A 26,869-nucleotide genomic window follows, 5' to 3' on the forward strand; every position below is an offset into this window, starting at 1 on the left:
AGTACCACTGCTATATATGGACCAAGCAGATAACTCTAAACTCATTTGAGTAGAGTATGGTAGCTCATTGACTAATGTTATAGCCTAGTTGGGAAGAATTCTCAAAATGAGAAATTCATTAAGGCTTCGAAACCCATTGAGTTTTAGAGGCTTGGGTCGACATGTAGTAGCATGCTTCTAGGGACAACTTAACTAATTCAAAGTGTCGAAGATATACCTTCCCTTAGAGCAGCAATATGCATCATCTATCCAAAATGTTCGCTAAAGACTACAAAAGTAAAAATAACACGAAAGAAAATATTTTTGGAGTTATGTTTTTTTTACTAAAGAAAAGAACAAAAATAAGAAAATCTTTTTGGTATTTTTGTTGTTAAGAAAAATATGCAAAAATAAGATAACGAAGAGTTTATCAAACCGTGATACTCAATGTCGAAAGCGAAGCATGTCGAAGGTTTGACTATGAAATGTAACCGTTGACTCGACAGTTGGCTTCTATGTTTGCTTTTCATTCTTTTGAAACTTGTTTGGGAACTGAATTTCCTTTGATCATTCCTAGACCCGCCAAAATTCTCACGACTGACTTTTCATCTAATGACTTTGTAAAAATATCAGCAAGTTGATCAGTGGTTTTTACAACGTGAAATTCGATATTGCCATCCTCGACATGATCTTTTATAAAGTGATAGCAAAGAGCAATGTGCTTTGTTTTCGTATGTTGCATAGGATTGAGACAAATGCGTATGACACTTTGTGAATCACAATACAACAGAATTTTCTTCATGTTGATTGCATAATCACGCAGTTGGCTTTGAATCCATGTGATTTGTGAAGTGCAAGCTGCTGCAACAACATACTCTACTTCAGCTGTGGAAATCGAGACACATGTCTGTTTCTTCGATTGCCAGCTCACAAGTTTCCCATCTAAAAGTTGACAACCGCCACTTGTGCTTTTTCGATCTAATTGACAGCCACCAAGGTCAGGATTTAAAAATGCTTGTATGAAAAACCCTGTTTTCGAAGGATGCCATAATCCTAACAAAATTGTGCCATTAAGATATCGTAAGATATTCTTCACTACCGTAAGATGAGGTTCTCTAGGATTTGATTGGTACCTAGCACAATTGCAAACAGAAAACATGATATCACGTCGACTTGACGTAAGGTAAAATAACGAACCTATCATGCTTCGATACAATGTGATATCAACTGCTGGTTTTTCCAATGAAGGACTTAATCTCTACTCTGACGAATATTTAAACCTAGAAATTTTTTTATCTTCCCCATCACGCTCATCTCAAACTGACTCTTCATCATATTTTCAAATTCATTAGACAATTGAGGGTCAGTGGAACTAAAAATAATATCATCTACATAAATTTGAACAAGCATAAGGTGATTTCCAACTTTCTTTCGAAAGAAAGTAGGATCAACAAATCATTGTTTAAATTTCGAAGATTTCAAGAAATTGGTCAAAGTAGCATACCAGACACGAGGAGCTTGTTTAAGACCATAAACTACTTTGTCTAATATATAACAATGATCAGGATACTGAGAATTGACAAAACCCGGTGGTTGTTCAACATATATCATTTCCTGTAAAACACCATTGAGAAATGCACATTTTACATCCATTTGATAGACATCAAAATCTTTATGTGCTGCATAGGTTAAAAAGATTCGAACAACCAAGGTTTCCTCATAGTCTATTCCTTCTTGTTGTGAATATCCTTTAACTACAAGCCTATCTTTATTTCTCACAATATTGCCTTCTTTATCTGTTTTATTTTTGAAAATCCATTTTAGACCAATTATCGAAGTTTCTTCTGGTGATGGAACAAGTCTCCACACTTTGTTTCTTTCGAACTCAGCCAATTCAGATTGCATGGCAACAACCCAATCAGGATCATTCATAGCAATCTTTACTGTCTTGGGTTCAATTTTCAATATAAAAAGATTGAACATGAACAATTCTTGGTGAGTATTGAGTACCTCATTCTTTGCACGAATTTGAGCTCTAGTGAATACACCAGCTTGTAAATCTCCAAGAATTTGTTCATGTGGATGACTTTTCGTCCATTTATCCATCAGAGGATATGTTGGATCAAAATCCAATGATGCATCTTCAAATTCTTCATCAGTCTCCAACTCTTCTCATGTATTTGAAATATTGTCAACAACATCATGAAAAACATCGTTTGTATTGTTAGGCAAAGACCCATTTTGCAACCCCTCAACAATTGAATCACGTAAATGATGTTCCCCCTCAACATATTCACTTTTTGGATGTTGCACATTTTCAAAGGTTTTCCCCCTCAACAGTATCAGTTGTATTCAATTGCTCCCCCTCCACTCGAGCATTAGGTAGAACTGATTCACCTTCGACATGTATGGGTGATATTGTTGTTGAGTTGACATCTATCATTTGTTGAAAAACTGTCCATTCGTCATAATTTTTTGTCGCCTCAGGTATTTGATTATCCTCAACATGGACTTCATCATCAATAGCCCTATCAGGTGTACCAAAGATTAGATCATAATCAAAATCTAAAGAATTAACACTATCAGTCTCATCATTTGATTCATTAATGATTTTTTTTTGTTCAAAGCATTTTTCGAATCTTTTGACAGAATGATCATCGAAAGTGAGATTGAAAGTTTCTTCAATTTTCCTTATCCACTTTTTAAGCACCCTGTATGCCACAGAATTATGAGAATATCTTAAGAATATTCCTTCATCAGCCTTAGACTGAAATTTCAAAAGATTGTCCTTAAAACTCATAATGAAGCACCTGCAACCAAAAACATGGAAAAATTTAACATATGGTTTCCTATGGTTAATGATTTCATAAGGGGTGACATTAAATCTTTTATGAATAAAAGACTGATTCTGAGTGAAACAAGCCGTAGAAACAACTTCAACCCATAAATATTATGGAAGATCCGCGTAAGTCAGCATCGTTCTTGCAGCTTCGCAAAGTGAACAATTTCTCCTTTCGACGACACCATTCTATTGAGGTGTGTAAGGTGACGAAAAATTGTGTGAAATTCCTTTATCAACTAAAAATGTGTCTAACACTTTGTTTCTGAACTTAGCTCCATTATCACCCTTGATTTTGCCAACATTTTTCTTCAAAATTAATTCGATATGTTTGATGAAGTCAATCATTACTTGAGCTGTATTTGACTTCAACCGAAGAAAATATACCCAAGTAAACTAGAAAAATCATCAACTATAACCAAAATGTACCTTTTCTTGTTAAGAGTCTTAACTATTGAAGGTCCACATAGGTCAATATGAAGAAGTTTCAGAGGTTTAATGATCTTCAAATCTATCACAATCAGATAACCTTGTCTATGTTATTTTCCTTGTTCGCAAGATACACATAAAGAATCATTATCAAATTTAAGTAAAGGTAAGCTTCGAACAAGATCTTTTACCACTAGTTTGTTCAGATTTTTAAAGTTCAGGCGAGATAATCTTCGATGCCACATCCAATGGATATCAGACGAAGCCTTCGAAAGTAAACAGACTGAAGGAACACCAACAATGGGTTTGATGTCAAGTGTAAGCAAATCTCCATATCGCTTTGATTTGAGAAGCACTTCTTTTGTGTTTATGTTTGATATTACACTTCCTTCTTCATTAAAGACAACATTATTACTAGTGCCCACAACAAGTTGCGAAACACTAATCAAATTGTGTTGTAGACCTTTGACATAGGAAACTTTATTGACTGTAAATTTCCCATTGGTAACCTTGCCAAAACCTTTGACTTTGCATTTATTGTTGTTTCCGAATTTCACCACACCAGCATTTTCCAAACTTCTATAGTCTCATAGATTTTCCTTCTTCCCAGTCATGTGACGAGAGCAACCACTGTCGATATACCATTTGTCATCATATTGCTCGTCACAAAAAACCTGCAATCAATTAAAGAATTTAGGTCCCCAAGGATGTTTGGGTCCTTGGTTATTAGAAAAAAATGCTTGATGTAATGATGACCCTATTATCCAATTGGGAACTTTAGATTTGACAGTGTCAATTAAGTCCACTTCATTATGTAAGGTTATCGATATGTATTCATTTGAAGGTTCAAAATCAACTTTAACCTTCGCCTCCTTCTTCTTAGTTTCTTTCTCAATGACTTTTTCTTTTGAAACTACTCTCCACTTTTGAACAGAAGGATTGGAATCTTTCGAAGATGAACTACTATTAGATGATTCATTTAGATATTTCTCTTATGCATCCTTAATCTGTTCTTGAGAGAATTTCCAAGATTGATATTTTCGACCCTTTCCTTCCAACCAATGGTTGATGTTCTTCACATTCACTTTTCCTTCGACGAATGAAGCTTTTAACTTTTTTTTTTTAGAGTGGATTTGGAAAAGGAGTTGAATCAGGCTTGAAGGGTTCATTTCTTTTCTTTTCAACATTTAGTGTTTCATATTTTCTTGTTGGCTTGTTCATTGAAAAAAGGAGTATATCGATTTTGAAATCTGTTTTGATAACCAACATTATTTCTTGGGAAAACTTTTTGATTATTTGAAAATTTATTTTGATGAGGAACATGATGATAACTCTTTTGTTCATTTGATTTAAAATCTCTTCTTTGAAAGTTATTTTGTGAAAATCTTTGATTTTGAAAATTATTAACAAAACTCTTACTTTGTTGATTTTTCACATAACATTCATGATAAGAAGTTTGAACATTAGATTTTTTACTCGAGTTTGAAATTGGTTCCTTATTTTTAGAAAACTCGTTTTGTGATTATGTTGGTTTGAAAACTATTTTCTTTTCAACAAAAGGAGTACTTTGAGAGTTTTTCTTAACATATTGAAACTTTTTGTTTTCAAACCTTTTGTTTGTAGATGTTTTAGATGAATGAAGTTGTTGTTTCTTTTTGGACACATAATCCTGCCAATAAGCCTTGTTTCTTGCTTTGTTCATTGAAATTTCATTTGCTTTTGAAATATTTTGAACATTTTCTTTTTGAATTTGGCCTTTATTAATTGATGTTTCTAAAACTTTGTCTTTTGCTTGATTTTCAACTTTTGACGTTTCAGTTTTAACATTCCAAGATCGACTTGGCTTTTTTCGTTGAACAATATAAGAATTTTTGGTAAGATTGTTTTCAATTGTTCTTTGATTTGAAAAGAAACCATCCTTCGAACCTTTGTTATTATCCTCTTCCACCAGTTTAGCTATCTATGACTTCACATTTTCTCAATTTCCCATTGTGATGAAGACTTGATTGGGGAAAAAAACATCATTCGTGCATTTGAAGTTTGGATAAACCACAGAATTAGGTTCAAGATAATGAGAATCTTTTTCTTCCATGATTTTTTTCAAATTTCTGAGTCTCTTCATACACTTGATCTTCAACAATTCGTGGAATAGTGGTTTCTTTCAAAACAATTGGAACAGTTGCTTTATTTGACACATCTTCTTCATTGTCATTGTCTGTCTGATAATCTTCGACAGTTAATTGATCATGAACAAAAACTTTCGAAGTTGAGGGTTGGTTTTTGTCAATTTTAACATCCGAATTATGACATTTTTCTTTACTCGTAGCTAATGATGTGACATTAGTTACAGATAACTGAGAACAGTCAACAACTTCCTCTTCTTCAATTTCACTGATATTTTCATCTTCGATATCATTAAAATTGTTTTGGGAGTCAGAAGTCGAATTTTCTGTACTTTTCAAAATTTTAATTTGTTCGTTTACAATTAAGGTCTTATTAACAATAGCAAGAAGATCATAAAAATCCAAATGCTCATCTATTTTCACTATTCCATAAGGATATCTATTATCAAGAACTTTATCGAAATCTGAAATAGTCATTTCACAAACATAAGAAGTAGCATATAGTTTTTCCTTTTCAAAAGATAAAAATGGTAGAAGCTTCCTATGTTGCTCTTTACTGATGTCACAAGAATGATGGAATTCAGTTAATTTTCCATCGAGTCTTGTGGCAGAATTACAATAAATGTTTCTTTGTTTTAAAAGTATCCTATTATCATTGCTAAGATTATCTGTATCTATCAGAATGTTTGTTATTTTCAACTCTAGACAATCTATCTTAGTCTTCTTCGATTCCAAGATCCTCTAGACAATCTATCTATCGTAATGTTTGTTATTTTCTATTTGATTTGCACCATGACAGTAATGGCAATCAATTCCCGAATCACCCTTCGGTTTCTTTTCTTGTTTCAAGTCCTCAACCTTAGCCTCTTTCTTCTCAAACCTCTTCTCCTCACTAACCTTCCCATAATAACTTCCCTTCATTTCCTCAGTATTCATCTTCGCATTAAAGGACTTCTTGTAAAACTTCTTTACTTTGTTGTTAGAGTAAAAAGCTACAGCTTCATCATCCGAGTTGACAATAAGACCTTCTTCCTCAGAACCTTCTTTCTCTGTAACTTCATTCTCATTTTCTCTATCAGATACCTTCGACACCAAATCTAAAGGACCACCAAGATTGATCCTAGACTCTTCAGCCATTTCATTCACTTCTGCTTCATGAGTTTTTAGCTGGTTGTAAAGATCATTCAAAGTAGAAAAATCGAAGCCATATTGTGTCTTTATCATCAAACTCACATTCCTCCAATCTTTGCGAATACCCATAATGAAAGTAAGGTTGTATTCCATGTTAGTCCTTGAGATTCCATACCTTGTGCATCTGTAGATGAGCTCATTCAGACGGTCAAAATACAACTCGATCGTTTCTCCATCCTTTTGTTTGAATTCTCTTAATTTAATCAGACATTGCTTAACCAAACTGATTTTTGTCTTCTCACTTCCCTGGTATTTTTCATTCAGAGTATTCCATATATCTTTTGAAGTTTTTTATGTACGGACATGATTGTACACCATGGGAGGAAGAGCACCATGAAGCTCTCTCATGCATTTCTTCTCATTCTTCTCGAATTTTTCAGAAATTTCAGCAACACTTTGAGTTGTTAAAGAAGTACCAGTGCTTCCAATAGAAGAAGGTGGAATAACATCATCAGTAATACATTTCCAAAGCTCCTAATCAATACCATTCAAATAATCCTCCATTCGATTAGTCCATTGATCGTAATATTCTGGAATAAGCATAGGAATCTTAGTGGAAGATCCTAGCAAATGAGAATAAGATGTCATTGTATTCATGTTGAAACTCTCCATGGATGTACAGGCGAATTTTTGAAAAAACTTGAAAAACTTGAGATTAAAAAGATGAATCAAACAAAAATTTAACAACGAACACTCGAATTATCAACTAGAGTGCGGAATCAATCTAAACTAAAGATCTTTAGAGATTTTCAGTATCAAAAGTGCGGAAACTTTTGAATCTTAGAACAAGATTCAAAATACTTTTGAAACAAGTGAAAATCAGATCAAAAATAGTTAGGTTCCTGCTCTGATACCAATTGTAGTGAAGATTGAATAGAGTATTGAATCAGAATCAGAGTATGAAATGATTTAGAACAAGTAATCTAAATATAAATTGTTTGGCACGATATTATTGTTTGACAGTTGAACACAAGAGGTTGAGAGAAAAAGATTACAATCAGAGAAGTTCTTAACCCATAACAGTATCCTTCCCATATTTATAGGGAAAACTAAAAGCACAAAAAATATAAGGACATTCGACACTAAAGCTTCGAATATAACTGTATGTCCTTAAAATAAAATACACTCAAATGTTCGAAAAAACAAAACAACTTAGACACCTTCGACAAATAACAACCTTCGAACCCCAACAACTCGCATCAACCTCCAATAGCTCAAACATAAACCCTAACCCTAACACCACCTATCACCATCGTCACCACCGTCAACATTGGCCCCAACGTCATTGCTTTTCCCCCACCGTCGCCTCCCTACCACCGCCTCTTCCCTCCTATGTGTTAATGTTGCGTTCCTCCACCATTACCACCCTAATACTACCTCTTCTCATCTCTACGATGTCGTTGCTTTCCTCCATCATCACCGCATAACCATCACCTCTTACCTCATCTGCGATGACTTCAAATTTGAATGAAGGTGTGGTTTCACAAAAAACAAAGATGATAAGCTCGAAAATCCGATGTGTTTGGTGCAAAGAAAGTGTATGGTGAAATGTTTCAATGAAATAAGGTAATTTTCAATGTTGTGAATGTATATTTTTTACGCATTAAGCTACAAATATTTTATGAATGTATAAGTTTTTTGTGTTAAAAGGTGAATGGTGAATGTATGAATGTTTTGTATTATTTTCTTGTGAGTGTATATTTTTTTGTGTTGTATAAATATGTATGAATATATTTATATTCATAATTATTTAGAATGAAATTTTAAAGAAATGAATGTACTAAAATGTGAATATAATTTTGGAAAATCTTCGATAAATTCCCAATATTTTCGGCCAGTTAACGGTTTAATACACCAATTTATTTTTTGAATAGAAAAGTTCCGCTAATATATATTTATACGCTAACATATCATTTTCAGTTAAAAATAATAATTGTTTCGGTAATTTGGACAAAATATAAAATAATCATGAATTTTCTGTTTAAAAATAAAAGTTGAAATTAAACTATAAACTAACTCAAAATATTGATTCTTTATCAAATGTTTCCTTTTAATCTTAGATGAAGTATGAAATTGACATTTGTTTCTTCTTTTACAAAAGAATCAGAGAAACGAGATTTTATTCTATTAAATCAAATCATTCCCTTCCTTTTAATGATAAACTAAATTCTTTAGTTTCTAACATTTTAATGTTTCTTATTTAAATAACTCCTATCATATGCTATATATATATATATATATATATATATATATATATATATATATATATATATATATATATATATATATATATATATATATATATATATATATATATATATATATATATATTAAATTTCCTTATTAACAAAAAAATATATATATAAAGTAAAACTATGTTGTTAACGTTTTCATAAATATTTGTTTTTTTAAATATATCATATTTATTGTTTTGCAAGAATGGAATATATATATATATATATATATATATATATATATATATATATATATATATATATATATATATATATATTTTGTGGATGTTATTATATTCTAACTAATTATTTTGTGGATGTAGGAATGATTGTGGGCCAATCATTTTACTTATTTTTAGAAAGTAAATAATACATATTATTAAATTAAAGATAATTAAAAAATATCATCTAATTTCGTTCTAAGGATATTTTAGTCGATTAACATAAATTTAAAAAAGAAAAAATTACATATTTTAAGGGAAATAGATTCTATTAATTTTAAAATCTGATTGTATGGATGATAATTCTCATAATTCGGAAATTCTAACAGAATATGTTTATAAATATATTGAAAAATAACAAGTATGATTGAACCATACAAGAATACACATTCTGACATAATATATATTTTGATTTAATGAACTTCTTGAAAAAAAACAAAGTTTTAGATACAACTTAAAAAAAAATTCATTACATTCTTAGAAAAGAAAAAAAAATTATATACTATTCTATGAGATTATTACACTTATTAATAACAAAAAAACACAATATATAAATCAATCTACCAGAATATTCTATTACATATATTTTTTTCATTATATTGTATATTATTCTGCTAGAATAATCAATTGTTTTTGGAAGATTAGTGGTTATTGTTCATCTTCATCCCATACAATGTTCATCTTCTAGATTCTATTCTGACAGAATCAGAATTCAAGATTCCATTCCAGTAGAATGTTGTAAGTTTCATATGTACAATGTTTTGCTTTGATATTCTCTGCCAAGAAAATAAGAACATTCTTATTTTTGATTTCGTGTATACCTGCAAATGAGAAATACAACCACTCATTGTTATTCCTTAATCTTCTTTCCATGGTAATTTAAAGAAATAAACACCACATCGAATTCAGTCAAGCAAAACAAACAATTTCCTGTAAAACATTAACCCAAAAAATCCATTTCATTTATTCATTTCTATCAAGAACAATCAAACCCAAAACCCATCAACACTCCACTGAATTTTCATCAAAACAAATGAAAGAAAAACAAAATCCATGGCCACATTTGGTCTACTGCTACTCATGTGGCATATCCCTCTAAATGTCTATTCTTTCTATGCTAACTAATATGAGTATTAAGGCTTAACATTTACAGCTCCAACCATGTAGAACTCAGTCTTTTTCTAAGTTTCTATATGTCATTGTATTTGTTTGATTTAAATACTAGAGTAATTGTCATTTTGTATAATCCATATATGGTTAGTGGTTATTGTATATCTATTTTAGAATTGAAAGTTCAGATGTTTTATAGTTCTTATCAAGAATTTGATTACATTCTCCACTTGTTATATACTAAAAACGAGAAGCTAAAGATCAGAACATTCTTGCCTTTCTATAAACATGTTGGATTAGATTCCTAAAAGTTAAATTGCATTGTGGGATCCTTAGGATAGATTTTGGAAAACCGTTGTTTGTCACGTTTTAAACAATACATACTAAGAAGTAAATTACAATAATTCAGAGGAATGGAAGGTAGAAGACAAACAAAGTGATTGGATCTTTGAGGTGAGCTTATCCAATTCGATTCAAATTGCATGAGAATAATAGGATCCAACTGCCACTCCATCAACGACTCTAATCTGAGTGAAAATTAGGGCAAAAAGGAATGGAAGTAGGAGGGCATGGAGCTTGGAGATCATTATGGATACGATCTAGACCCAAACCTAGAAGCAAAAAACATAGAACAGGAGTTGCTGAAGCCATATATGGTGGAGGCTTGGGGCTCTTTGATAAAGCGATGATGGTAGGGGAGTAGGGGTCTGCGCCGTTGTCTTGCTGCAACAGGGGGGATACAAACGACACCAATAAGTCAGCGATTGGTGGAGGAGTAAAAATCAGGAGGGATGAGTTGCTGGTGATCTCAATTGAAGTAGGATGCACTGGTGGAGTCGGTGACCTAATGGTGGCATGGTCGATCATTTAAGCACTAGATACAGGCATCAAGGTCGATCATTTAACCCTAGGATTACAGCGCGACTCTAACAGGAAGAAGTCTGATGGTTAACGATATGATGGTGAGCGATGAGGCGTAGATGTATTGTAGGATTTTAAACTAAATTCCTAATTCAAAGGGATATTAAATGTTTTCAATATTTACTAAAAATAAATAGTTTAAGATTACTATTATACCCCTTAAACAACTTATTAATTATTTAATATTCCTTAAAAATTGATTGGTCCACAATGATTCATACATTCATACAATAATTAGTTAGAATACTTGAACCTCGCTATATATATATATATATATATATATATATATATATATATATATATATATATATATATATATATATATATATATATATAGAGAGAGAGAGAGAGAGAGAGAGAGAAAGAGAGAGTTATGTTCAAATGAGAACGTTTGCAAACATTTTTTAATTAGATAAACAAAATCCCTCACCTCTCTCACCCTCTCTCTCTACATCTCTCTCTCTCTCTGTCTCTCTCTCTCTCTCTCTTCTTGAAGGACCACCAACAAGATCACCAGAACCGCCCTGACGGGTGCCGGACCACCGAAAGGTTGTCAGAACCTCCAAAATGTCGCTAGAACCACCAAAACGTTGTCGGAACCACCGAAACGTTATCGAAACCATCGGACGACGCCTTTTCACTCTCTCTGGATCTGCTTATTCGCCACCTTCTTCCGCCTCCCATCGTTAGAAACAACCTCCTAGCCTTTGTTCTTCTTGAACCGTCACCAACGTCGGTGACCTAGTTTCACAAGATGACAATGATTGTAACAAATCGGACAATCAGGAGTGTGAGGAGGAGGAAGAAAACGATGTTGAGTCGGATGAAGAAGATGATGGGTTTTGAGCATTCTAACACTTCCTAAGTGTACATGCAACCCTAATAAACCTTGGATCTATGTTTGTCTAAAATACATGCAAAATATGATTTCCAAGGTTCATAATCCTATCTAGAATACATGGGGAACTTTATCCTAAAAGGATGGCTAGAATTACATACCTTGTAGTTGATTTGATTCCTTGAAAACCTTGTGAAACCAGCACCCCAAGTGTGATGCCTTGAATGCTTCACACAACACCAAATGCCTTGGAATGACTTTTGAGTGAATGCACACACTTGTAAAATCAGCCTAGCCCTCTTATGTTCTTGTGTAGCCGATTTTGGTTAAGAAGGTGTTACTTATATAGTGTGACACATCTAGGGTTACACCATGTAAACCCTAATGTGTCATGACTTTTCATTTCCATGACCCATGGGTTTGTAACTCCCATGGAGTATTTTGATGAGCGGTATGCCGCTCTAGCAAAGACTACTGCCGCTGCAGCCACTTCGGCTATAACTGCTGCAGGGGTTGGAGGAGGAGGAGCCGGCAGGCCTTTCCAGTACCGGGACTTCGACAATACAAAGCCCCCGACATTTGATGGTACACAGGATGCTATTCGGGCTATGAGGTGGTTATCTGACGTGGAGGGGTGTTTCTTCACGTGTTCATGCCCTGCTGACCAGAAGGTCAGGTGTGCCCTGAACCTGATGAGGCTTGGGGCAAAGGAGTGGTGGAGGCTGATGACTGGGTTGTATACTGATGATTAGAGGGTTGCTATTACCTGGGAGCAGTTCCGGGATATGTTTCACACCCGCTACGTTCCGCGCGTGGAACGGAAGCGGCTTGCTAGGAGTTTTTGACCTTGAGACAGGATGGGGAGTTTGTGATGGAGATTACCCGTATGTTCACGGAGAGGGCTATGTTTTTCCCGAAGTTTGCTTCAGAGCAGTCTCAGATGACTCGTTATCTGATTAGGCTCAAGACGGATATTTGACAGTTTATGTCTACTAAGCGATGTGATACCCTCCTGGACCTACAGGAAGCCGCACGGCGGTGTGAGTTGTAGATAGAGCTGCACCTGAAGGAGCAACGTCAGGCACCGGCACAGTCTTAGTCGACGCCTAAGCGGTTTAAGACTGCTGATACATGGTTCGGGGGTCATCAGAGCCGCACTTGTGGAAAGTGTGGCAAGGCTCATTCAGGGGTTTGTCGAGTAGGAGGTGGGTGCCACAAATGTGGCAAGGAGGGGCACTATGCCAGGGACTACCGTCAGTCCACCCCTCCAGCAGATATGAGGATTTGTTACCATTATCATCAGGTTGGTCATGTGAAGACCAACTGTCTGCAGCTCGCCGTCAAGCCAACATAGGGTTCCGCACCAGCTACGGTGAGGATTGGAGATGGGAGGCCAGTCAAGATGGAGCCTCCGAAGTTTCAGGGTCGTGCCTTCCAGCTCACGGTCGAGGAGGCCAAGGCAGCATCAGATGTGGTTGCTGGTATGTTCCTATTCTTTATCTCAGTTATTGTATTTGTTATATGCTTATTGGTCGTGCCTATGATCAGGTACGTTCTTAGTAAATTATTTGCCTGCTTTGGTTTTATTTGACTCAAGGGCGAGTCGGTCGTTCGTATCTCAGACCTTCTCTAAGGGGTTCAGTGTGCTGATAGATGATCTTTTGTGTCCGTTGTGATTTTCGATCGCTAACGAGCACGGGGTTTTTGCTTCTTCGGTCTACTGAAGATGCGAGTTGGAGATTTTCGTGGTGTCTTTCCCGATAGATTTGATTCCTATCCCTATGGGGGATGTATGCGTGATTGTAGGAATGGATTGGCTTAGCCGTTTTAGCGTCATGATCGATTGTGAGGGACAGCGGGTGGTGGTTCGAACCCCAAGTTGGGGAGAACTGGTGGTATATGGTGAGGGCACCAAGTCGGGATCAGGGTTCTGTTCGGCGGCCAGGGCTCGACAGTGGGTGTGCCAGTTATTTGGCGTATGTGGTAGATATGTAGGTTAAAGAGCAGCTCTCAGTTTCAGAGGTCCATGTGGTTAGACAGTTTGCTGATGTATTTCCGGAGGAGTTACCCGGAGTGCCTCCGGTGAGGCTGGTTGAGTTTAGGATTGATCTAGTGCCAGGTGCGGCCCCTATCGCCAAGGCACCGTACCGTTTGGCACCGCCAGAGATGCAAGAGCTATCATCTCAGTTGCAGGAACTTCTGGGTAAGCAGTTTATTCGTCCAAGTAGCTCACCATGGGAGCACCGATCCTCTTCATCAGGAAGAAGGATGGTTCGTACAGGATGTGCATTGACTATAGGGAGCTAAATAAGTTAACGGTGAAGAACCGTTATCTGCTCCCAAGGATAGATGATCTTTTCGACCAGCTGCAGGGTGCACCTTGGTTTTCCAAGATTGATTTGAGATCAGGTTACCACCAGGTCAGGGTGAGGGAGGAAAATGTGGAGAAGACCACATTCCAGACTCATTATGGTCATTACGAGTTCGTGGTGATGCCATTTGGACTCACCAACACGCCAATAGTGTTCATGGATCTGATGAACCGAGTCTGCAGACCGATGCTCGATCGCTCAGTCATTGTGTTTATAGATGATATCTTGGTGTATTTCAAGACCCGAGAGCAACATGAGGAGCACCTCAGGGAGTTGTTGGAGGTGCTGCAATGACAGCGGCTTTATGCCAAGTTCTCGAAGTGTGAGTTCTGGTTGCGGGAGGTTCAGTTCCTTGGACATCTCGTTAACCATGATGGGATTTTGGTCGATCCGGCCAAGGTGGAGGCGGTTATGCAGTGGGAGACTTCGAGATCTCCCTCAGACATCAGGAGTTTTCTAGGCTTAACAGGGTATTATCGGAGATTCATTCGTGATTTCACCAAAGTTGTTGTACCCCTAACTCGTCTAACGAGGAAGGGAGTGGATTTCCGGTGGGGCCCGAAGCAGCAAATGGCGTTTGAGACCCTCTGGAAACGGTTATGTGAGGCGCCAGTGTTCACACTCCCTGAAGGAGTGGAGGATTTCGTGGTATATTGTGATGCGTCCATCACAGGCTTAGGGGCAGTCCTCATGCAGAGGGGGCGAGTGATAGTTTATACATCGCGGCAGTTGAAGCCGCATGAGACGAGATACCCCACGCACGATCTTGAGTTGGGAGCGGTGGTCTTCGCTCTCAAGATTTGGAGGCACTATCTGTACGGGGTCCGTTGTACCATATACACGGGTCACAAGAGTTTGAGGCACATTATTGATCAGCCGAATTTGAATATGAGGCTGCGCAGGTGGCTGGATGTAGTCAAGGACTATGATTGAGAGATCCTTTACCATCCTGGTAAAGCGAATGTGGTCACGGACGCCCTGAGCCACAAGTCAGCTGGGTCTTTTACCCCATCCATATGTATGAGGATAGTGGTGGATTCCCCGCTGGTGGGTTTGGTCAGAGATGCTCAGATCGAGGGTATGAAACCGGAGAACGGGAAATTTGAAAGGATTAAGGGCGAAAGCGCCCAGTTTGTTTAGGATAGCCACGGGCTATTGACCCGATATGGTTGGGTTTGGGTTCCGATGATCGAAGGAGTTTGGCAGACAGTGATGGAGGAGGCTCATAAGTCTCGTTTTTATATTCACCTGGGGGCTACCAAGATGTACCGAGATTTGAGTTTGAGTTATTGGTGGTCTGGTAAGAAGCGAGATATCGCTTGGTACGTTGAAAGGTGCTAGACCTGCAGAATGGTCAAGGCCGAGCATAAGAGGCCGCATGGTAAGTTGCAGCCCCTGGAGATTCCCATGTGGAAATAGGAACGGATTACGATGGATTTCGTCGAAAGGTTGCTGAAGACGGCAAAGGGTTTCAATGCTATATGGGTCATCGTGGATTGATTGACCAAGAGTGCCCATTTCCTAGCTATACGGGAGAGTTCGCCGGCGGAGAAGTTGGCCGACCTATACGTCCGCGAGATTCTCTCTCACCATGGGGTTCCAGTTTCCATAGTTTCTGATCGGGATGTCCGATTCACTTCCCGTTTTTGGCAGAAGTTCACGAGGAACTAGGCACGAGGCAACATTTTGGTACAACATTCCATCCGCAAATTGATGGGCAAAGTGAGCGGACCATTCAGACCCTCGAAGATATGTTGAGGGCGTGCGTCATTGATTTTGGTGGGAGTTGGGATTCCCACCTACCGCTTGTAGAGTTTGCCAACAATAACAGCTATCATTCCAGTATTGGCGCCCCGCCTTTCGAGCTGTTGTATGGGCAGAAGTGTAGGACCCCAGTCTGTTGGGGCGAGGTTGGGCACAGGGTGATGGGTCGGACAGAGGTAGTTCTGCAAGCTACCGAGATGATACAGCAGATTAGACAGCGGCTGCAGACCACTCAAAGTTGACAGAAGAGTTATGCCAATCGACGCCTATCTGAGTTGGAATTTCAGGTGGGTGACATGGTTCTCCTGAAGGTCTCACCCTGGAAGGGTGTGATCCGTTTTAGGAAGAGGGGAAAATTGGGTCCCCGATTCATCGGGCCGTTCAGGATTGTTGCCAGGGTTGGCAAGGTGTCTTATAAGCTAGAGATTCCGGAGGAACTTAGCCGGATCCACAACACATTTCATGTTTCGCAATTGCGAAAGTGCGTCATTGACCAGTAGGCAGTGGTATCGTTGGATGACATTCAGGTCGATGAGCACCTGAACTATGTGGAGAGGCCTGTAGCTATCTTGGAAAAGAAGAAGAAGATTTTGTGGAACAAGGAAATACCTTTAGTAAAGGTGCAGTGAGAACATCGGAGGGGATCCGAGTCGACGTGGGAGCCGGAAGCGGAAATTCGGGAGCATTACCCGACATTGTTTTCTTCAGCGGACTTCGAGGACGAAGTGTAGTTCAAGTGGGTGAGAATTGTAACGCCCTGATCCTCAGGTATTAATTAATTAAGAATTTAGGGATGAGGCTCTACTCGACGAGTTAGTCGACCTACTCATCGAGTAGCAGCGGGGTGAGAACACGTGTTTAGTGACCTACTTGGCGTGTCCACTAGTGGGACTCGACGAGTAGGAGCTGGCAGAGAAAACCCTAAATCCTGGGGTTTGCAGCCCTATTTAAAGGAGCCTCAGCCTCCTTTGGGCCTCCTTACAGTCTTTGAGAGCCCTTGAAACCCTAATTCGTGTGTGTGTGCTTTGGTGTGGGTTTGAAGATTGGTAAAGAGGATCTTGGAGGAAGGAAGCTAAGAGTGCAAAGGAAATTGAAGCAAGAAAGGAGTGGGAAGTGGGTTTTGCCTCAGCTAGCATTGTTTGAAGGTATCAAAGTACCATTCTTACTTCCTTTTCTTCCCTTTGGTTGATTCTAGGGCTTTTTATGGATTTTCAAGTTAGGATGTTGAGCTATGGGCTAGATCTGAAGTTGTAACTTCAGATATGGACCCTCCTTGGATGCTAGAGTCATAAAGTTGCTATATTGGTTGTGGTTGGAGTCCTTCTTGGACTAGAAGCTCCATTAAGAACTTAAAATAGACATTTGGAGCCTTTATAACCATGCATGCACGTAAAGTTTGCAACTTTACGTGGTAAGTATGCCCTAGAAGCTTGGATCTGTGATTTGGAGCCGCTGCATGGCTCAAATCAAGTCTGTATGGAAAGAGGACTGGATGGACTCGGCGAGTCGCAAGAGTGAACTCGGCAAGTCACATGAAGATGGTCATTGAACTCGGCGAGTTGGATGAACAACTCGGCGAGTCCAATGAAGATCACCATAAAACTCGACAAGTTGAAGAACAACTCGGCGAGTCGGATGGCTTTTCCCTTGGGTAGGCATGCGTGTGTACCCGTCGAGTTGCAAGGAGGAAACTCGACGGGTGGCCCTTAAGGATTGATCGGGATTTGAAGGAACTCGACGAGTCACTCTGATGACTCGGCGAGTTGGAATGTGCTCCATGGACTCGGCGAGTGGCCGAGTGCACTCGGCGAGTTGAGGTCAACATGGACTGTTGACCTTGACTGAGGACTCTGACCTTGATCAGGAATTACTAAGGGGTTATGGGGTGTCTCATAAGAGTAAGAATTTATGAGTATATTGTGCTATGGTTATAGGTGGTGGAGCTGGTGTCAAGTGATCCGATAGTTGGGGTTTGCATTTCAATCGCCATATGCGAGGTGAGTTATCTTCACTATATCGATAGGGTCCACGACACCAAGGCCGGCCCTTTATGATTCACATCCTGGTCTAGGATGGTTGCTTTGTTATTGCCATGTTAGATTCATCCGGGTTTAGGATGTGTGTTATGTGATTGCCATGTTAGAATTCATCCTGTTTAGGATGGTTGTTATGCTAGAGATCGGTTAGATTGGTTGTCATAGTATGCTTCATACGATTCTAATATGTTAGATCGAAATCAGGATAGATAGCATGATATGCCTTTATGATCCGTAAGGATTGGTATGATAGTGACATGTTAGGTCAATGCTCTAGTTAAAAGTGAAACTCTATGATTGATGGTAATTGAGATAGATATGTTTGCTATGTGTATGTGCCAGTATAGGATAGTATGTGTACATGGTTAGTTGCTGGTTGGATGGGTTGAGGCGGTCCTACTTTTTGCTGAAGGCCAACACACCCTCTGAGCGGTCCGGGGAGACTGTAGGCCCACACGGCGGACCAGTCATGCGGAAGGCTCGGGATAGATTCAGATAAACTGTAGTCCCAGTAGGGAGGACCAGTCCGGCCGATGGCCCAGTATGTATGTTGTTTGATTGATCGTTATGGCTATGGCTTCTGCCAGTGTGGTATTGGTATTTTGGGGGTAGCTCACTAAGCCCTCGGGCTTACAGTTTTCAGTTTATTGTTTCAGGTACTTCAGGAGAGCGAGGGAAGGCGAAGGCGTGACCGTACCGCTCCTCATCCTCATGATATATTTTGGGACACTCTGATGATAAACGAATTGGAAACATTTTGTAAAACAATTACTATTTGACTCTTTTGTTAGTATTAAAAGTTTAAATTTGGCGTAAATTTTATGGGTGTTACAGGACGTTTCCGCCATCCTTGGTTTGGGGGTGTGACAGATTGGTATCAGAGCATTGTTTATAGTGAACTAAGTGTATCGAATCACATAAGATAGACAATCTATAAATGCATTGGGACTAAGGTGTCTGATTTAACATTTTAAAATAACTATACTTTTAGAAATAAATAATTTCTTGTTAAAAGTATACATGCATGCATACATACTAAGGTCAGCATAATTCAAGAACAAAACAAAAGTAATGATTGTTGAATGACACAAGTAGGCTTGGGGATGTATAGTCAGGTCTGGGAATGACATAGCCTGATAAACTATGTCTGATCCAGAAGTTATTAGCATATGCTCGGGAATGGTTGTGGCGTTGTAACAAGTCTAAAAACTTACCAATTCTATCTACAATCAAACGCTGAAAACATAAGACAAACATTAAAAATACTATAGGAGTATTTGGTGATACTAGAACAACCTTATTTGAAAACTAAAGACCCCTATTAGTAGGTCTATAATGACTGAGTGCATACGCTAAGGTTATACATAATTGAAGATAGTATAGACTCAGAATCTATGACTATTGCTCTATCTCAGATTATGTATAACTGGTATGCACTATGCAATTATAGGCGTGACTGATAAGGATCACCCCTATAAGTAATTATAGGATTAGACGTCTATTAATTATCTCTTCTACCCCTATTATCGCATAAACAACATGGCGGGAGCTAAACTACTAGGAGGCCCTATTCTTCTTGACCAGGAAAATGGTGGTTGGAAACGGAGAGAACTTCGAAGAGGATACTGAAGAAATAATAGAGGAAGACCCCGACGAGACTTCCATGGTCCGACACCTTAATGAGCCGTAGATTTACAAAGACGGAGTTAGGAACTAGGTCAATACCCTCCCTATGGTAGGGATGGGGTTTTTACAACCTCAACGGGGGAAGAGTAGCAGACATGATTCTCCTTGTCATAGCATGCCACATCACTCACAAGAGAATACCAACACGAGCATCGGTAACCCGAACAATGGAGATCGACGCTACCACCAAGATCACCGCAATTCCCCTTCGTCATCTAGATAGAGGCCATGAACGAGATCGGAAACCACGTGAAACCTTTCGGAGGAAAGTGATCGCAGCCCGAGCCGAGACTAGAGGGTATGGGAAACGTCAACAACGTTGGAGAGAAAATGTGGTAAAGGCAGAACACCAAATGACAGAAACTAGGGCAGGAATTAGGCCAATGCAGACTTTCATGCCTTCATTCTATGGCCCACGAAACCCCACCCACCACGAGTAGTGTGTACACTACTGGCATACCATTACAGACTCAAACTCCTGGTGTGCGTTTGAATGCTTCCTCGTCATATACATAAGTTCGATCTTTCAAATTCAAAGACTATGTCGTTCAAGGGGTCGCGTCACCGCCGAAGTTTTTTTTCACACCATAATGTAACATGGACCTTCTATAAGGTCAAAATTTCCAGAACTTTATGTACTAGACTATGTAAATGGAATTAGCATACATTTTATTTCATTGGGAGTTTACCAAATATGTTATAACCTGGTATTACAAACGATTCGCTTATGGTGCCTCTAAGATTGCTTAATGTATACCCCCAGGTTAGGTGTAATTAAGAGACTCATTAAGTTCAACGACCTATTGGACCTTAATTATACACAACTGGTATATGCCAAGTGATCTTGGGAGTGGATCAGGCGTGGAACAAGATTACAAGATTTCATTCGAGTCATTACTACTAAATTCATAAGTTTATTTATATAGATCTCTACTATGAATTGATTGCCACTTTCGAACAACAGGGAAATGCTATACTTAAAAACTGATAACCTAGCTTTACGACATATGACTAATAATCATTACTAAAAGACTTATACCCATTTCGTCTCTCAAATTCTATAACAGAAAGATGCCGCCTCGTAGGTCTTCTAGACGCACTGGCGGAACGCAAACAAATCTGCCACCGCCGCCTCCCCAATACGATCATGTCATGTTCCAAGTTGCGGTCACAGCTGCAGTGGCAACTGCTATGTCCCAAATCAACACTGACGGTACCAGAAGGACAGGGAGTGGTATTAATAACTCCACTCAAGGAGAAAGCCAAGGGTGCTCGAGAGAGTGTTCCTTTAAGGACTTCACCAATGGCAAACCCGATTCTTTCAATTGAAGCGGGGGAGTCATCACACTGATGCAATGGTTCGAGAAGACCAAATCAGTCTTTGAAATTTATGCATGCCCCGAAGCAAGCAAGGTCAAATTTGTAGCTTGCACTTTCTCAGGCCGAGCCCTTACTTGGTGGAACAGCCACGTTAAGTCACTGACGCTTGCAGTTGCTAACTCGTTAAGCTGGGAAGACTTAAAGACGATGACGTTGAAAGAGTACTGCCCAAGGGGTGAAGTGCAAAAACTAGAGCAAGAACTATGGAACCTCAAGATGACAGACTCTGACCTTGCAACTTACACCGACCGATTCTATGATCTACCACTCCTTTGTCCCACGATGGTCACTCCTGAGGATAAGAAGGTGGAACGATACCTCTGGGGATTGTCTCCCCAAATTCAAAACAGTGTGTTGGCCTCAAGACCAACTACCTTTGATAGTTCCAAGGAGTTGGCACAACGACTCATCGACCAAAGGTCCAGCCATGACACTGTAACAACCACTCCTGAGCAAGACGGAGGGAGAAGCAACAAAAAGAAGTTTTTGAACAACAAGAAGGACCAACCAGCCCAGGAATCCACCAAGAAGCAACAGACTATTGTTGTTCATGCTGCCACAACGCCTGCCACTCCAGCACCCATAAATCGATACGCTGGAACCCTTCCGAAATGCAACAAGTGTAACTTCCATCATACTGGGGTTTGCCGGGAGATGCATTGCAAGAATTGCAACAGGAAGGGGCACACTATCCGTTTCTGTAGAGCACCGACACAACCCATCAACCAGGTCCCTGGCATTGGAGCCAGCCCAACTTGTTATGAGTGCGGTGAAGCAGGACACTTTAAGAGAGACTGTCCAAAGACAAGGAATGTTGGTGACGGTGGAAGGGTGCTTATGATCACTACAAGAGAAACTCCCTCGGAACCACCCGTGAATAGTGGTACGTGCTTCTAACTGCCACATGTAGGTTTTAAATCCTTGCTGAGACTAGTGTCGACTTAGGGTTTATCAACCATAGATCTAGAGGACATGACAAATCCAAGTAAGTGTTATCACGTATGTAAAAACACATGGATTTTACTAGTGAATCTATGATGGCTAGTGTAAGCATTATTGTCATATATCATTAAGATTCTAAGGACTTAGAATGTATAATTCTACCTTATTTCATATTCCTTGTTTGGTTGTGGGCTTAAGGTGGAGTCACTCATTCGACTGCCCTTGCAACCTTAATGATATACGACTAGTTTACACCAAGCGATTATAAAAGGACTGGTAGGGCTCATACTACCAACTTTGTCATTAATTGTCAAAGCCCTTTTACTGCTAATACTGACTAACTTCAACCTGAAATGTTCATAGTGTTAATAACGAGAATAAAATGGAGAGTATAAAGGCATGTAGAATACACTATCATTCCAAAACAATAACTCCTTTAAATCGAATTAGCTCAAGTTACAATAAGAAATTCCAAGGTCATCATTTTACATCAGGCGGATTGGTCCCCGCCATACCAACTTCTTGTACTCCGAAAAGTACCCCCATCCTTCCCCAACTCTCGAAGTCCCTGGCAAAGTGCTAATTTTGGGATGAAATTCCCTCTAAAGGGGGGATGATGTGACAACCCTCAGATTCTAGTTAAGTCAAAGTCAAATAAAGTCAACAAGTCAAACCGGTCTACTCAACTAACCCTTGTATACTAGGGCTTACGTTAGGTAATTACTATACAGCTCGCTATGCTAATGAGAAATCATCAATTGAAAAGTTCGTATATCTAGATTTCATTAACCTAAAACTATTGTAAGTAATGAACCAAACCGGTAAAACAATGTTGCATACTCATCGGGAGTGTGTAAGATCCTTAAACATGGCTTAACGGGGCTTACGGACCTTGCGTTGCGGAGCCAAGCATTCAAAAAGGTCACAAAAGAAGCCTCTCCCAATCTCTTTCACTCTATCTCTCTCTATTTAAAATCTCTCCTAAATCTCTCCTAAATCTCTCCAAGTATGTGAAATCTCTCCCAAATCTCTCTCGAAAATCCCTTTAACTTTTTATAATCATTTCGGGCATCCCAACACTTAACTGTGTGAAAAACGGCGCAAAACGGGAAGAATTCTTGAAAAATAGCATTTAGGAGCCGAAACCTTCTCTTAAGAAGCGAACCCTCCTAAGAACCGAAGGTCCCTACAGGGACCGAACTGCTGAAGGACCGAAGCTGCCATGAACCGAACCCGAAGTCTCGGGCCCAAACCTCGCATAGACCGAACCCGAAGGTCCTCTCGGACCGAACTCTACCTTCTCCTTCACTTCATTTCGGGTCCAAACCACTTTCGCCTTCATTCCATGACCAGAAGCGACCAAACCTCGGCTCAGTACCGAGAGGTCTCGCAGAAAGGCCAAATTCACTCGGTTTTCGACTAGTTTTGCATTTTAAGTCCGTTTTTAATTATTTTAGTGCGGGATTTTCACCCAGAATTATATTTTAACATATAAAACCCCTTATTTCTTAATTAATCACGTTTTTTAGTATAAATCTTATCCAAGAAGAGTGGGTGAAGTACTTGAGGTGGAGTGTTGACTTCATTTTAGTTTATGACACAAGCAACCACCCACACCCAATCTATGACCAACCCATACCCCTCCCCACCATACCTAGTCACTTCCTTGTACTTTTCCATCAATCTCCAGCCATTCCCACGTCCTAAGAGCTCGAAAACTCACCCTCTCTCCTTATTCTCACTCATTTCTCTCATTTCCACCCAAAGAGCAAACACTTTTCTCTCAACTTCTCTCTTTCAATTCCGAGATTTCCATGGCTTTTTCCCAAGAATTTTCTTCTTAATTTGGTAAGTATCATCATCTTTCATATGATTATTACACTTCTTCACTCAAATCATGAGTTCCTTACACAAATATCGTCATATTTGTTGTTAAATCTTCGAAATCTTCAAGCATCATCTAAGTGTTCTTGTGTTGAATACTTCTTTATTTCATCAGCCATATACTGAAATCACTCAAGGTGAGTTCATACCCCTAAATTTTCATGTTTTCTTCAAGTTTTAGGGGGGGGGGGAATACAAGTTAAAACACCAAGAACACAACTAAATTCATACAACAGCTTTCATCAGAAAAGTTGAGTCTTATTCACGGACTGTTTTAACTATCTTAAGCTTCATATCTTTCAAAACGGTTTTATATGAAAATATTTCAGGTTCATACCTTTAAAATGACTACTTTCACATCTCCATACGATTTTTCTACGATTTATGGTGAATTTTACAAAACTGCCTATCATTTCAGAAACGAATTCGGACCAGTCTATGAATATGAACATTTTAACACACGTTAAAGACCTTCAAAAATCATAATAAAAATTATGAATAAACTAGAAATATATTATGAACTGTCAGAATTTACGGATTTAGTTTTCGACTTCGTATGATTTTTTTAAAACAGTGCAGAAAGGTTAAAAACTAGTTGACAACTTATAACTTTCCTAACACTTTGTAATATGTTGAGCAAAGTGTATAACATTAAGTTCTAAATATTGAATGTGTTTTCTTGTTAGTTTATCATCATAAACTGAAATTTATTCATTTACGATAAGATTCTTCATTCATTTAGAACACATATAGTAAGCTATAATAAGCATAGTTTATAGATTCATAGCACAAATGTTTTTTCATAAAAGAGTTCTTTTACATTACAAACATTTTGGATAAACTATAATAGGTATAGTTTATGTATCAATTACATTTCAACTTATTTACCAAAGATTTTCAGTTCAGTTCACGTAAATCTGTTAATGAAGAAATTTGTGAGACATTCCCTTCGTGTTACCTTTGTAACAACGTAAATTTCAAAACAATTTTTTTTATTTTTCATCAACCAAGTTCACATAAAAACATTTTCAATTATTTCCAATATTTAGTTTTTGAAACACAACATATCCCAAGATCATAAAATCAACTCTCTCTCCAGTGTGTACGAGTCATGTCGGCACCTTCCCACGGCCCTCGCTATTACCTAAAACACATAACACAACAACTGTAAGCATAAATGCTTAGTGAGTTCCCCAAATACTGCATACAACACATGCGCCCCTCGAGGCTATAATACGACCCTTTGGTCGATGTGTCTCAGTGGAACCCTCCCGTCCCATAGCTCGTTGGACCCTCTGGTCCGGTCATAGCTCATTGGACCCTCCGGCCCGGTCTATAGCATCATACAACATACATATATCACATAGCGCATAATCTCATACATAACACATAAGACCCTTTGGTCAACACATAATACCACTCTAGGTAACGTATAGTGAGAAGACTCACCTCAGGTGTCTCGGTAAGTCTCTAACTCGGTAGAAATGTGATCTAGCCTCCACCTAATCACATAAAGTAAATACTCTCATAAATATAACTATACTCAAACCTTTATTAACACCCTCAGAAGGGTAAAAGACCATTTTACCCCTCTCTTGGCTTAAGGGCCTCACTGTTGACCAAACCCTAAAAGTCAACAAAAGTCAATGGTCAAACATTGACCCGACTCGTTGAGCGCACTAAGGCGACTCGGCGAGTCTACACGTGTCCACAGACTCTCTTAGTCCCTCTCTTGGCACGTCGAGTCCTTCCCCTTACTCGACGAGTCACACCTGGCAAGAATCGCGAGGCCACCCCGACTCAACTCGCCGAGTCTCAAGAACAACTTGGCGAGTTCCGCCTTCAACTGCAGTCCCCCTAAGTCTCCCTGACTCACCGAGTTATTTCCCCAGCTCGGCAACTCTACTCGCTGAGTGATATACGGGAAACCTTCATCCAACTCGCCGAGTCTGATCTTCGGACTCGGCGAGTTCGTGCCATGCACAAACTCCATAGACCTCCTGAGGTCAGATCTCTTCCTTAAACTCATAGATTTGGCCTTCCCAAGCATGATAATCACGTAAAGTTCAGACCTTGACACTTATATAACATCTAAATGGTCTAACTTGGTGATTTAGCCCCCAAAATGATATCTCAAGCTCATGGCTCCCAAAATGACCCATAAAGCTCCAAAGGGAAAGGTCTCTGGACCTCTTTGGGTCCAGATCCAAAGCCTAGACTCGAGAAGGGACCAAATGCTCCACTTATCCATCCTCTAAAGGGGTTAGAAAACCCTAACACTAAGATTCAACACCAAAACTAAAAAGGGTCCAACAAATACCTCAATATGAGCTCTATGAACTTAGATGTCACCAAAATCGCACCTCCTTTAGCCTCCTCTTGCCTTGGTCACTTCCTTCTTGCAAATCCACCAACAAAAGGATCAAGAATGGCCTCTCCTCCCTCACAAACGCTTTAGATCTCTTAGGGTTTCTCTCTGGGGTTTGGTAGCCACAAATGACGGCCTTAAGGGCCTTTAAATAGATCCCAAACCCAGGAAATTAGGGTTTCATTAAACAGCATGGACTTGCCAAGTCCACCCATGAACTCGCCGAGTCTGGCTGTGAACCCGGATGCGAATCCGCGACCATACTTGGCGAGTTTAAACACCAACTCGGCGAGTCTCCTCACAACTTCCAAAAATAAAAGAATAAAATATTATACTTGGGAATATGGATGTTACAACCTTCATGGTAACAAAGTCAAAAGTCCTGTAATTTGTAACCAGAGTCTCTTGTAGGGAGAGCGTGATAGTTCTGTATAGATTTATATTGGGTCTGAAAAACCCACACCAGAGCTACATGCAACAGCTAGACCGGCAGGTCTGAGGTGACAAGTGTCATTTAACTTGCGATGCCTGAAGAACGTCGTATTACGAGGC

This window comes from Lactuca serriola, chromosome 4 (assembly GCF_051521515.1).
Source record: "Lactuca serriola cultivar US96UC23 chromosome 4, Lser_US96UC23_V15, whole genome shotgun sequence".
NCBI classification, from domain to species: Eukaryota; Viridiplantae; Streptophyta; class Magnoliopsida; order Asterales; family Asteraceae; genus Lactuca; species Lactuca serriola.